Source organism: Euprymna scolopes, chromosome 1, assembly GCF_053919585.1.
Source record: "Euprymna scolopes isolate OS-2025 chromosome 1, ASM5391958v1, whole genome shotgun sequence".
NCBI classification, from domain to species: domain Eukaryota; kingdom Metazoa; phylum Mollusca; class Cephalopoda; order Sepiida; family Sepiolidae; genus Euprymna; species Euprymna scolopes.
Window position 1 is genome coordinate 187,504,940 of NC_136482.1, and position 13,843 is coordinate 187,518,782.

Here is a 13,843-nt window from a genome sequence, read left to right on the forward strand (position 1 = left end):
TTCCCGATTCTGATACTGATTCTGATTCTTTATAAGTCTCTAAATATTTAAAAGTAAAAGTGTTATTTTGTTCAGATTACTGTAAAAACACATCTTAGATGTGCCTTTGTTTTATCAAATGTAAAAACACACTTGTGACGGAGCAATCTAAAGATTTTAGTCTTACTGGAAGTTTAAATCAATAAATATTTATTTTATTATTACTACAAGCTGTGGACGATGTTGCTTAAACCAAAATCAAATAAGAAAGATAATTTAAGGAATTAGTTTGGCATCGGCAAATAGACTAAAATTTTTTCAATACTGATTCCAATACCTAAAAAAGTTCTGATTACGCATTCCAACACTAGTGCTAAGTAATTTGAAATTGTATTTTGGATGTTACCTGCACTGATAATTGAACCTTCAATCTCCAGATTATCAAAATTTAATGTTCAAAATTCTGTGCAGATTCCCTAGTTTGACAGAACACCCTAGTTCGACAAGATACATCTGAAGAAGGTTGGAGGTTACATCCACCGAAACGTTGTGAAAATAACACTCAAGATGAGAACAGTAGTCCAAATAATTGAAATAATACGAATACTCAATAAAGGTTTCCTTTCTAGCGCAATTGCTCTTGACTTATCAAAGGCCTTCAATAAGGTATGGCATAAAGGCCTACTTCACAAAATTTCCAGCTACGGTATAACTGGAAATGTTTTCTCAATCATTAAATCATTTCTCTCTGATAGGCTCATAAAAGTAGTGGTTGATGGGCAGAAATCAGAGGCCCACAGTATTAATGCTGGAATCCCTCAAGGGTCCATCCTGGGCCTAACTCTCTTCCTGATCTACATCAATGATCTCCCAAAACACATACTTAAATCATTCGTTGACATCTATGCTGATAACACGACAATCTATGGCAACACATCTAAGGCTGTAAATGACAAAGTTCTCTCTGATTCTCTCTCCTCTGATCTAGAGTGCATGATACGGTGGGGGAGAAGGTGGCTGGTTACTTTTAATGCATCTAAAACCAAGCTCCTATCTTTACATCATCAACGCTCTGATCCCCATCTGGCATCAATTGAAATGGATGGCTCTCGTCTAGGGGAAGCTCCATATTTTGATAAGCTTCTGGGCTTGACCTTTACTCCTGACCTAAAATGGAACACGCACATAAAGTCAGTTGCCAAGGTCGTTGGAAAGATGGTGGAATCCTTCTACCGCTCCAGAAGATATCTCACTGCTGATGCAATTCTCTATCTATATAAAAGCCAAGTACGTCCAAGGATGGAGTACTGCTGCTATATCTGGGCAGAAGCTTCTAAAAACAGCCTATCCTGCCTTGACAAAGTACAAAATAGGCTTCGTGACTTAGTGGGGGATGCTCTTTTCTCTTCCCTGCAACCTCTCTCCCACAGGAAAGACGTTGTGAGCCTGTCTTTGTTTTATCGTTATTTCCATGGCAAGTGCTCGTCTGAGCTCCAATCTCTGGTCCCCCCCCTCGCTAGTCTTTCACGATAAACACCCATCTAGCTGAAACCACTGTCAAAAATTTTCCGCACTCTTTAACTGTGCCAAAACCAAAACATAGATTCCATGAACAAAGCTTCTTTCTTAGAAGTGCACGCCTGTGGAACTCTCTTCCGTTTGCCTGTTTCCCACCTGACCACAACCTGGATGTCTGGATGTACACGCAATAACGCTTATCCCCGAGTGGCTTCCGGGCCTTGATAAGTGGTGACAACCTTGTAAAAAAAAAATACTCAAACCTCATCTCAAAAATAAAGAAACGTGAAGATTATGCTATTTAATCAAATAATTGGACGGATCTAAAATCAGATCCGTCGATTCAATCGGTGCATTTAGCTGATAAAACTCATTTTAAATGGATAAATGGATGGACAGAACGTCTCATAGAGAAGCTAGGACGCAATCTATAAAATGCGAATTTGATTGAAAAGTGTCGACAACATGAAAGTGTTGCTTTCAGCTTCAAACAGTCTAGACAAAAATCAAATACATATCGGCCACTTATAATTACAACCTTGTCTAGACAAGGTTGTAATTATATTATGTCGGCCATTTTCTAATTTACTTAAGGAAGCCTACACCAATATTTTAGTTTGTGTGAGAAGGTATCAAACATTGAAAGTCTTTGATTTTTTTAAGAATTAAGTTTTCCTATGTTTATATTCTTTTCTCAGGTGATTATATTAAGGCAGCCATTCCGTTGTTAGAAAAATCACGTTGTGGAAAATACTGAGCTAAAAGAAACACTCTTGATAAAAAAATTTAAGACCACTTGAAAATTTTTACAAAGAAACCTACAATCTAAAAGATTATGGAAAAAAAAGCTACATTTCAAAGATTTAATTAAAAAATTTACATTTTTATAAAATGAGACATTTTACACTTGATCAAAACTATAAAACCAGGGGGTATAAATTATTTTTTAGTTCAGTTACAGATAAACAATCATTGCATAAAGGTGTCACCATGCCTAAAGTAAGGAAACTTACCGAAGTTGAGCATGCTTGAATTCTAGATTTCCATAAACAAGGTTCGTCACAGCGGGTAATCGCAGCGGGTAATCGCAGCTAAGGTAAATCACAGTAAAACTGTGATTTGCAACTTTCTAAAGAATAGTGAGAATTATGGAAAAGCAAAATCCCCTGGTAAGCCTGAAAAAATTTCTCCTGCATTGATTAAGAGAAAAAGACGGGTTATTATTAGTCAAATTAAGGCAGTCATAGATGCTGATTGCAATCCAGTAACCCTCAGATGACACCATAAAAAGGTAAATAAAAAGCCTAAATAAATTCCTTGTCTGCTTCCATATCACAAGGTGGACCACTTATGGTTTGGTCATGAATACCAAACATGAGACATTGAGAAGTGGAAGAAAGTTTCCTGATGAGAAAAAAAAAATCAATCTAGATGACCCTGATTGCATCCAACGATATTGGCATAAGGAAAACATGCCACCTGAAATATTCTCCACATGTCATAGTGATGGAGAGTCCTTAATGGTATGGGGTGCCTTTTATTATAAAGAGACGATGGAACTCCACGTGGTGCAGGATCGTCAGACAGCAGCTGGTTATGTTAGCATGCTACAAAAAGCATCATTGATGACTGAGGTAAATTGTTTGTGTGGGAATGGATGGTTATTTCAACATACTGCACTATGGACCTTGATCTTTCTGCATGAAAACGGGGTGCATCCCTTGGTATATCCTGCATGCTCACCGGACTTGAACTCAATTGAAAATGCTTGGGGATGGATGACAAAGCTATTTATGTAAATGGCAAACGGTATTAAAACAAAAAACAAAATGAACTTTGTGTATCCATCTTCAGAAGCTGGAGCAACATCCCCCGCATCTTAATAGAAACGCTTATTTCTAGAATGCTCCAAATAATTTTTGGAGTCATAAAAACCAATGGTGCTATAACTTATTAAATTTAGTTGTTGAATGTTTTCATACAATTTTCATACAATTTCATAGAATTTATACTCCTGATCTTATAATTTTGATCTATCCTTAAAAAAAAGATTTTTTTTTTTTTTAAATTTCAAGTGGTCTTAAATTTTTGATCAGGAGTGTATTCTATATATTGTTTGTAGAGAAGTGATGTTGAAGTAGAATTATTGTAGTTGAGAAATAAACTCTATCGTGGTTGGACTGTCAACTAATATTCCCATAATAATTGTATTCTCTTCAAATATTAAGAGATTACAGAGAATGATTTATTGCCGTAGACAGCATCATTATTAATCTGTGTATTACAATGGGGCATTCCTTCTCTTTGCAAAACTCAATCATGTTCTGCAAAACCCAAACCAGAAATAGTAATCTTCCACTACAAAAATAATCAAACCAACCACAAATATTTGAAGATATAAAGAACTTGAAACATAAACTTCTACCAAAATGATCAAATTTCACATTAAATAACCTAAAACAGGTTGATATGCTGTAAAACAAAAACAACTAAACCATCATTCGATAAAAATTAATACATTTCCTGAAACCTGTTACTCGACTCAAAATATAATGAAACAAAAAGCTATGAAACTCAATAACCTAATTATAATTAATGATGGGACGATCCCAATACTTTTCTGATTCCAATTCTATTAAAATCTCTAAATATTTAGTATGACATAATCAAGTTGACCCACTAATTCAGGTTAGATCACTAAAGTTAAGCAACGTCAGTACTAAAATGGGTGAATATTTGGGAATACCAGGTGTTGTATGTATTGTCCGCTTATCTCAGCATTGTTTCCTGTCGATTTCATCTTACTACTGGATTCAAGCAATGCCAATTCAGAAGAGTTGTGGTTAGGGGATTGCACAACCTTTACTTGATGAATACATAGGCAACTATCTTTACAGGGTGTATCCATTGTCTTTCGAGACTGAATAAAGGTGATGATGAAAGGAGACCACCGAATGGTTCAAAGTAACAATTGAAACACGTTTCCACAAACCCCACTCTTCCCAATGATTTACTTCTACTTGCGCAGCTGCCATTGCTCAAAGGCAGCATGCATGCTACAGATTTATCTGACATAAGTCCAGTACAAACAGACAAAATATTTTAGAAGCTAGAAGTAATTGTAAGAAAGAAATAGACAGCTAAGAGAGAATATACTGAAACCACCAGAAAATGCATTGAAGCATAAAAATTAGGAACTCGTGATTTCTGGAAAATCTATAACAGTGTAGTAAATAATGGGCAATCAACAATTATGAGGTTGTTTGTACGGCAACCGAGAAAGCTAACATGCTTGCCAATCTGTTTGCCTCAAACACTGTGTTAAACCTAACAACCCACTCCCTCTCTAATTTTCCTTTGTTAACAGAAACCTCAGTAGATGATCTGTGTTTTGTTTGTTCGATATCCTAAAAATAGCAGGTGTGTTCAAGCATTACTTCATTTCTTCTTTTTGTTTTATTGGTGTTATGGTTGGAAGCCCTGCAGGTTTTTTTTATATAATAGATAAATGTCTGTATGTTTGTATATCTAGTAAAAAACAAAAACAAAAAAAAACATACAAAACAGATCACTATAAATTTGGTATTGTCTTGACCGTTGATACCCCCGGATGTATAATAGATAAACATAAGTGTATCATCACTTATTATGTTTATCCATGTTGTTTAGTCATCTTTATAGTTTATATGCATAAATATGCTTCCTATCTATCTGAGCACTTTGGTAGAAGAAATAACGGTTTCCCATGAGCATAAAACAACCATTTGTAAAGAATAAATTTCTATAGTTTTCAACAAATAATATATAAAAAGTATCTATGCAAAATAGAAAGATTCCATGGATATATTAATTTCGTCCGTCGCTGGTGATGACATGGATACACTTGTTAACTATACTAGTGAAATTTTTCTTTAGATCCTGTATGTAATCATCCACCGAGACTGTTTCGCTGTATCACAGCTCTTCAGTGTAGCTAGACCTGCATCTATTTCAAGTTTGAGATCAAACCAACAACATCAGACTATGGGACGATTGGGAAAGTAGTTTATGAAAATAAAAAATACATTTATTTGAATTTTTTTGCTTATATTCTGAAATATTTAATTTTTTTGCTTATATTCTGAAATATTTAATTTTTTTGCTTATATTCTGAAATATTTAATTTTTTTTGCTTATATTCTGAAATATTTAATTCTGTGATTTGTAAAGTTACTTATATATGTCTTTATATGATTATATATATATATTGTATGTATATATATATATATATATATATATATATATATACTCGTTTTATATACTCCACGTTTTTGGCAATTTTATAAGTTCGAAATTCTGACGACTATTGATCAGAATTTAAAAAATGAAGGCTCGTTGGAAATCCCATGACCTGAATTATGTAGTTGGCTACATGATATCCCTGTATATTTTTTCTTATTTTTTATATTCTCACTATATATCTCCTTTTGTATATTGCTTCTATTTATTTTATATTTTCTACTTTCTATTCAGCATAAATCCAGGCTAATATTTCTAGACTTGTGTGTGTGTGTGTGTGTATATATATATATATATATATATATATATATATATATATATATATATAATCTCCTTGGACTTTTCTTCTGATGAGAAGCCTTTAGCTTCGAAATACCATGATGTAAAGTTTTTCTTTTTCCTTATAAATTGGATAGTTTGGAACGTTACATGTTAATATGTAGAGTCTGTTGCAAAACCAAAGGAAAGAAAGAACTTCAACTCGGCATTTTCTCAGTTTTAAACACAAAACATTTATTCTTGGTATTTCCAACAACGCATAGCATCTTGTTTTTAAGCACTTCATGTCGTCTGCCATGTAGTTTAAAGGCGCTCTTGTGACTCATTTGTCGCTTACAGCTATTTTATGACCATTGGACACCGGCTTGGTCATTTGCATATGTTGTCATTGCTACAAGTCTATTAAAGTTTAACTTTTAACTGTTATTTCTTATGCTTGAAAAATTTATACATATACATCGTATGTTTTCATGCACGGATATTTATTTGATTTGAATCATAATCGCAAATATTTTAGTAATTCAGTTCTTCATGCGTAAAATATTTTCGAAACTCAATTTATTTCCGGTTTTGCCTTTGAATGGACATGCTCAAAAGTACAAGTGGAATTTTCACGTCCCAAAATACATGCGACTTTCTTTGCAAAATTCATTTTTCTAATTCTGTTATGCAATAAATATTTTGCAACTGATTAGTTTTGTCCATTTCTCGAAAGAATGGAAAAATAATCGATGATATTAAGTTTGGCAATCATAAAAACAAAACGACGTACATAACTAACTTTACAATTATAGGATTATATATATTTCAGAATATACATTTCAAAATATAAAAAGGTAAATGTATTTGTATTTTCATAAAATACTTTTCCAACAAAATATATTTTTTTTCTCCAATATAAACTGTCTGGAAATTGAATCTATAAAAATCTTCAACACAAAGGAAATAAACTTTTTGAAAAAAGAAAACGTTAAAAAAATAAATCAATATTAACTCTTCAGAGGCCAATGGTTGGTAAAGATTAATTTCAAAGGTTCTTAAAATATTTTTGGCTTTTGTCTCCAAGAATTTTTTAATTTTGTTATTTCGGTAAAAATAATTCCACAACTTTCTGTGGCAATTTTTCTTAATAGAAACAGAAAATTAAAAATGATGTTTATTTGAAGTTATTTTTAAGGTTATTTTTTATTTTGTTTGCCTCCATTAATTTCTTTTATTTTTAGATGTTTCCTTTTTCATTATTCGGGCACTTTTTGATGCTTTAGTTTGAAATAGCATATTGGTTGGTCTGTCTCACTTAAGTTTACAATAGCATTATTTTATTTGTTTTTATAATTTATTTTTTTATTTTTATATATATACTAGCAGTTTAGCCCAGCTTTGCTCGGGCCCCATGTAATGTTCATAACTTTATGTGCGTGCACATATATATATATATATATATATATATATATATATATATATATACACACACGTTTGATTCGTGTCCAGGTAACCTACATCTAAAATTTTAAGTGGCAGAGAAGTTTGTGAGACTATGCAAAGGTCAACTCTTTCAACTTTGACCTCTTGGCAGCCAAATTTTCGCCCAAAAACTGATTAAAAAGCTTCCAAGTCTGAATACCCTTTATATAAAATTACAAATTTTTAGACCAAAAGTTGGCTGAGTAATTTGGTAAATTGAAGAGGTGAAATTTTTTAAAAGATTTCACCCCAATTTTGACCCCCTTAACATTTGTTTTGGGCTCAAATAAAATTAAAAAGTTTGATCCATGTCCAAGTAACCTACATTTAAATCTTCGTGTTTAGACCCAAAATTGGCAAATGACTTTTGTAGAGTTTTCAAAGGTCATATCGTTGAACTTTGACCCCTTGACAGCCAAATTTCTATCCGAAAACCGATTAAAAAGATTTTCCCAAATCTCAATACCCCTTATGTCAAATCTCGAGTCTGTAGACTGAAAATTGATAGAGTAGTTTGATGGGAAAATGTACACACACAGACAATTTCACTTTTATAGATATATAGATTTTATGTTATACTAGTGGGGAGCACCCGGCCTTGCCCAGTCGTAAAATACGCTTAAATGTATATTATTTCTTGCAGATTTCGTTTTTATTATTATAGAGTCAATTCGCTATTAAAAATTATATTTTACCTTATATATAGTACTGATTTCAAAAGATAAAAAAAAAGACTGACTTGGGTACTATCAGCTACAATGGAAATAAAAACCAATAAATTTAGCACTCCAGTCATGTTCCCTACCGTCTGAGCTATCAACAGATAGATAAGATTTAAAATTTAACCACTTAAATATGTATGAATGAATTTGTGCATGCGCTAAAGTAAGATCTGTCGGCAAGTTGAAATGAGCAGTTGGCATTATAACTTGCTGGCATATTTGTGCATGCTATTCATCCATCCAAACAAAGGTTTTAATCATTATAAACTGTCTTTGGTGTATGATTACTATTTCCTATTAATTTCGGTGTTATATGACCAGTAGTTTAACAGTTTATCGGTTTTGTATTTTCACACAAGCACACACAGATACATTTACTGTTTTATTTATGTAGATTTTATTTTTATTATTTTTATTATTTTAAGTTTACAATAACATTATTTTATATTCAGCTTTTATTTAACCCAATGCACTGAGATATAAGGGTGTATTATGCTTAGGGGGCAGGTTTATGAAGGGCATCCTAAATGGGGAGTTGTGCCTAAAGATGTTTGTTCAAATTATGTTTAAATTTCTGTTTGTTGGTAAAATTAGGAAACTGGACAGGGAAGGAATTCTAAAAGCAAGAATACCTAGTTAAGAAGCTATTAAGATAGAATATTTTCTGGTATTTGAATGTTACTGTTAGTCGTATCGTATTTATGTTGTGGGAATGCAAGTGCTTCCCTTATTTTGTCATTTAGTCCTCGCATTCTATGAGTGATGTTTCTAACAAAGAGGAAGTGTTGTTTACAGAGTAAAAATCTATTCAGCTAACACTTATTGTTGGTTATGCATTTTTTTTTTTACCTTAAAGTAATTACATTTTTTTATTTTTTATCGCCTTTCATCAAGTGGTTTCATGTCTTGTCTGGAGTGATTTCCATAAAATATTTATCTGAGCACATTCTTGGTAAATACTAGTAAAACTACAGGGATGCTACACAGCAGCAATTGGATAGGGGCTGGAATTTGGGAGACCATGCAAGATCTATTAGATTAGAGACTCTTTTTTTTTACCCTGTCCAAAAGAGAGACTCGTGATTGGTGCAGCAGCCCAAATATGGTTGCATCCACGCATTTTTATAAGAGGCTCCGTCTGTTATTCGGCAATCTACCAGTTTGAAGCAACATTTTCATTGAATGCATAACTCTTAGCAATACCCGATTTTATTTGCCTGCACTCATATTAAAACTACTTTTTAATCATTTGTGGACTGTTATCCTCATCTTCATAATTGTTGTCGTTTCACCACGTTTCAGCCAACTATTCCTCTGGCCTTCTTCAGGTGGTTAATCGTGACTGGATAGGAATGCTTCGGGGCATATGGTGCAGTGGATAAAATAGTTGGATCTCTATGATTCTAGGTGAGCATTGTCGGAAGATAGCAGTTTCAATCCTACCCAAAGCAGGCCAGAGGATTGGTTAGCCGAAACGTGGTGAGACAACAACTATGGAAGGCAGTAATTACAAAGGATACAGTTAAGACTCAGCATTCCTATCCTGTCGCAGTTAACCACCTGAAGAAAGGCAGAGAATGAGTTAGCCAAAGCATGATGAAGCAACTATGAAGATAAGTCTTCAAATAAATAAATATACAAATTCTTCATCTTAAAGGATTCGGATAAAAAAATAATATATAATACTTTTTAATACTATTTTCTTTTTCTTTTTTTTTGTTTCAAAAACTTTGCAGATCTAATATATAGGATTCTATTTGACAATTTCATTCAATGCTAAATAATCAAAGTTGATAGTTGATACGCTGTAAAAAAACAAAAAAAAAATTGACGTAAACATAAAACTTTAAGAACAGCACAATTAAATAACAAAACCTAAATATAACTCATGAACGTTGAATGGTGAATCGATTATATTCACACAGTTATCACTACTCACATTAACTCTATGGAATTTGTCAATTTTCCCCATTCTTTATCTGTGCCTAAATCCAAACGTAGATTCCATGAGCAAAGCTTCTTTCTTAGAACTGCACGCCAGTGGAACTCTCTGCCGCTTGCCTGTTTCCCACCTGACTACAACTTGGACGTCTTCAAGTCCAACATAAACAAACTCCTGACAACCGCCCCCTTAAGTAAGACACTCTATCAAAACCGCCCAATACTAATGATTACTACAATACTATCTCATTGATTACTGTACACGCAATAACCCTTATCCCTGAGTGGCCTTTGGGCTTTGATAAGTGGTGACCTCCATGTAAAAAATAAAAAAATGACTGAATTTCACAATGAGGTTCATTTGAAATACTTTGAGTGAATCAGTTTGTGTTTAGTAACAGTAATACAGAAAGAAACTCGAGATTGGATGGATTGATTTAAAAAAAAATAACTCTTCATCTGAAGTTCTTTACAGTTTATTATGCCACTCACTGGTGGGGGGGGGGGGAATTGTTGCCAAAATTAATTTAAGTGATGTTGTGAATATTTAAGCCAACTTTCAGGTATGAGTTTTGGCTGTAAAGTTGCACATGGTTTATGCTGCTACTAGCTAATCAGCTTTTCATTTTTAAGTAATTTGCTTGATATTGTGTTAAAGTATTTTTTTTAGTTATTAACTATTATTATATTTTGTTTGCATTTAAGGTTTCCATGAAATCTGAACACAAATGTGTTTTTGTTGTTTTTTGTTTTTAAATAATATCTTCAATATGGTTTTCATTATTTACAATTCAAATCTTTTAACTCGTCACAATAAATTCACATTGATTTCAATTTTGCTACATTTACTACTTATTTGTTTTATTTGGGTTCTTTAAATTACTGTTCTCATCTTAAACCCGATTTATTTCGAGTTTTACAGCTAGAAATAAATTTGGTGTAAGACTCCCAAAATTCGTACTAGAACTGTTTGCAAGGACCTGTGGCACAGTGGTTAAAGTACTTGGAAAAATTAATCGTAACAGCAGTACTCCATATATGGGCGTTCGGATAAAGCTGGATCAGCAAACCTCAATTTAACAGATAAGCCAAAACTCTTTCATATTTTCTACTGTTACTTAATGGATGACCCTATGTCGAATAGTTAAGTACATCAGCTAGTATTAATCTCGACAAGGGTCGAACTATGAGGGTCGTTTCAAAAGTAATGCATCCTATTTTTTAACTATAAAAATAATGAAGAGGTACGAAGACGGGAGTGATACAATTAAAACGAGCGACCTTTGGGTGCTCCAGAATTAATTTTTCTTACACAAAATATCTATGGAGCACATTGATAAGATATCAATAACTGCACTGACTTGATTAGTACAGCAGCCAAACTGTTTCTCTTTTCCATGCATTCCGCTAATAGGAATGTTTAGTTTTAATTTTTCTAAGACCATCTCGCTATACATTCAGAAATCTTTTCTTTTTTTTTCTTCTTCTAAACAAGTATTCTTTTTTACATAACGTATAAAGCATGTTTGTGAGTTTATTTTAATCAGAAGCCACTCGAAGATAAGGGTTAAAGAGTGTACAGTAGAAATTGGACAATATAGTAACCGTTAGTAATGGAGATTCGGTAAATTTGTTAACTTATATGGAACGGCTCATCAAAAATTTGTTTACATTAGACTTGAAGACAACCATACTGTAGTCAGCTGGAAAGCAGGAAAACAGAAGACAATTCCATAGGCATACAGTTCTAAGAAAGAAGCTTTTTTTTTTATGGAATCTACGTTTATGTTTAAGCACAGATAAAGAGTGACGGAAATTATTGATAGTGTTTTCTGCTAGACTGTTATTTCTTGTGAAAGTTTGGCGATAACCCTTTATTTAATCCATGGAAGTAGCATGTTCTCGTTCTCTCAGCCATGACTGGGTAGAAGTTCTAAATGATTTGCAATTGTATTTTGAGTGTCGCCTGCACTGAGGATTGAACTTTCAACCTCCAGAAGTGACAACTAAATTGATCCACTATGCCACCACCCGATTCCAGAGTTTTACAAAATACGCCTGAAGAAAGTCAAAGGTTACATCGGCTGAAACATTGTGAAAATAACACTTGAGATAAGAACAGTTATCCGAATAATCAAAATATGAAGTATCTAAAAAAAAAAAAATCAGAAATAACTTTTCCCATGTTGCACTCTTTATTCAGTTTTGTTTTATTTTCTGTTTTGTTTTGTTTAACTTTGTTTTTACTGTATTATTTTTTTCTTTTGCTTTTTCCAGTTTGTGTCAAAGATTAGTCATTATTTATTTCATAAAACATGATGAAAATTTATTTGTTTTTGTCTTAAGAAATGGATTATTTTTATCAGTTATGTATTTGAAGTTTTTGTTTCAGAGCAGGAAAATAAACGAATTTTTAGGAAATTAATAACGATTCTTTGAAAAATTAAAGAATTATCTCCCTTGAATTGATGCCCATTAAAAAAGAATCGATGTAGTTTTTTGATAGTGTTTTTAAAAAGAAAACAAAGCTTGCAAAATTTGATGTAGCAGTTTTGCAAAATATAGAAAGGTGAGAAAATGTTTTTGTAGATATTATTTGTCTCAATAGTTGTTTTTAACAATTTATCAGTGGTTGATCGCTGGTAACATATAGTGTTCCATAGAACCTGAGTGACTTGTTTCCTCAGATTTCCAGTACTCACTGTTTCTTTAGATATTCTTTGGAAATCACTGTATGTTTACACTAGCTATTTACCGTTGATCTCTCGCTGGCAATAGTCATTGCCTTTCTCTGGAATTTGCATGACAATAAGACTGTAACTCTTTGAGTCCTTTCATTGGAAGTAAGAATAGAACTCTACCTCTGTCTTTCCATCATTCTTTAGATTTTCTGACAGTTTTTTTTTTTTTTTTTTTTTGAGATAGTAACAAATGCTACTGACATGACTTTTTTAGTGAGGGAGATATCATTTTATTATTTTGTTATTTTGACTGTCATAACCATCTGCTTGTTTCTTCCTATGGAAAACGGTCAAATACAACTTTTGAAGGTCAGACAGCTTCAAAAATAGCCAAATTTGTGAAATCTAACTTTATAAAAGGCTAATCTAGCAATACTGGGCAAAAATATGAGTGATCTTCCTTTGTTTAGCCTTGCTTTCGAATATCATATTATGGTCATTATTGTTAGGTGTGAGAAAGGAACTTGTAGTAATTTTCACTGAAGAAAGTAAGCAAAAATGTAAATAAAGAGAACAGATGAAAGAAATCTGACATCAAAAAAGATTAACATTGTCTGCCAAAAGGTGCTGGACAGAACTAAATTAAAAATTCTTTTACAACGGGATTTATTATTTGTATTACACCATGTAGCACATAACTGCTGGGTATTTATTAGTATTTATCTCGTTTGGGTCAGCTCTATATTTAAAATACCATTGACATTATTTTCATAGAAATGTTAAATTCTTGCTTGCTGCATGTTATTGGTTTTTCTGTCCAAGAAACTAATTTTTTGTACTATCCAGAAAAAATTTCAGCTTTGTCAAAACATTTCAATATATTCCTTATTCCTTACAGTTTCCACGAACCCTGCTAGCCATTTTATATATATTTTTTTTCTGCTGTAATTTTTAGGACTTTTTTTATGAAACCCAATTTAA

The 13,843-nt window shown here is 32.6% G+C and overlaps 1 protein-coding gene across 3 annotated transcripts in view; it reads left to right on the plus strand.

Annotated features, from left to right (window-relative positions):
• The window catches only part of LOC145278247 (uncharacterized), a 1,121,062-nt gene that overhangs the window by 982,963 nt on the left and 124,256 nt on the right, over positions 1-13,843 (plus strand). The window lies entirely within an intron of this gene.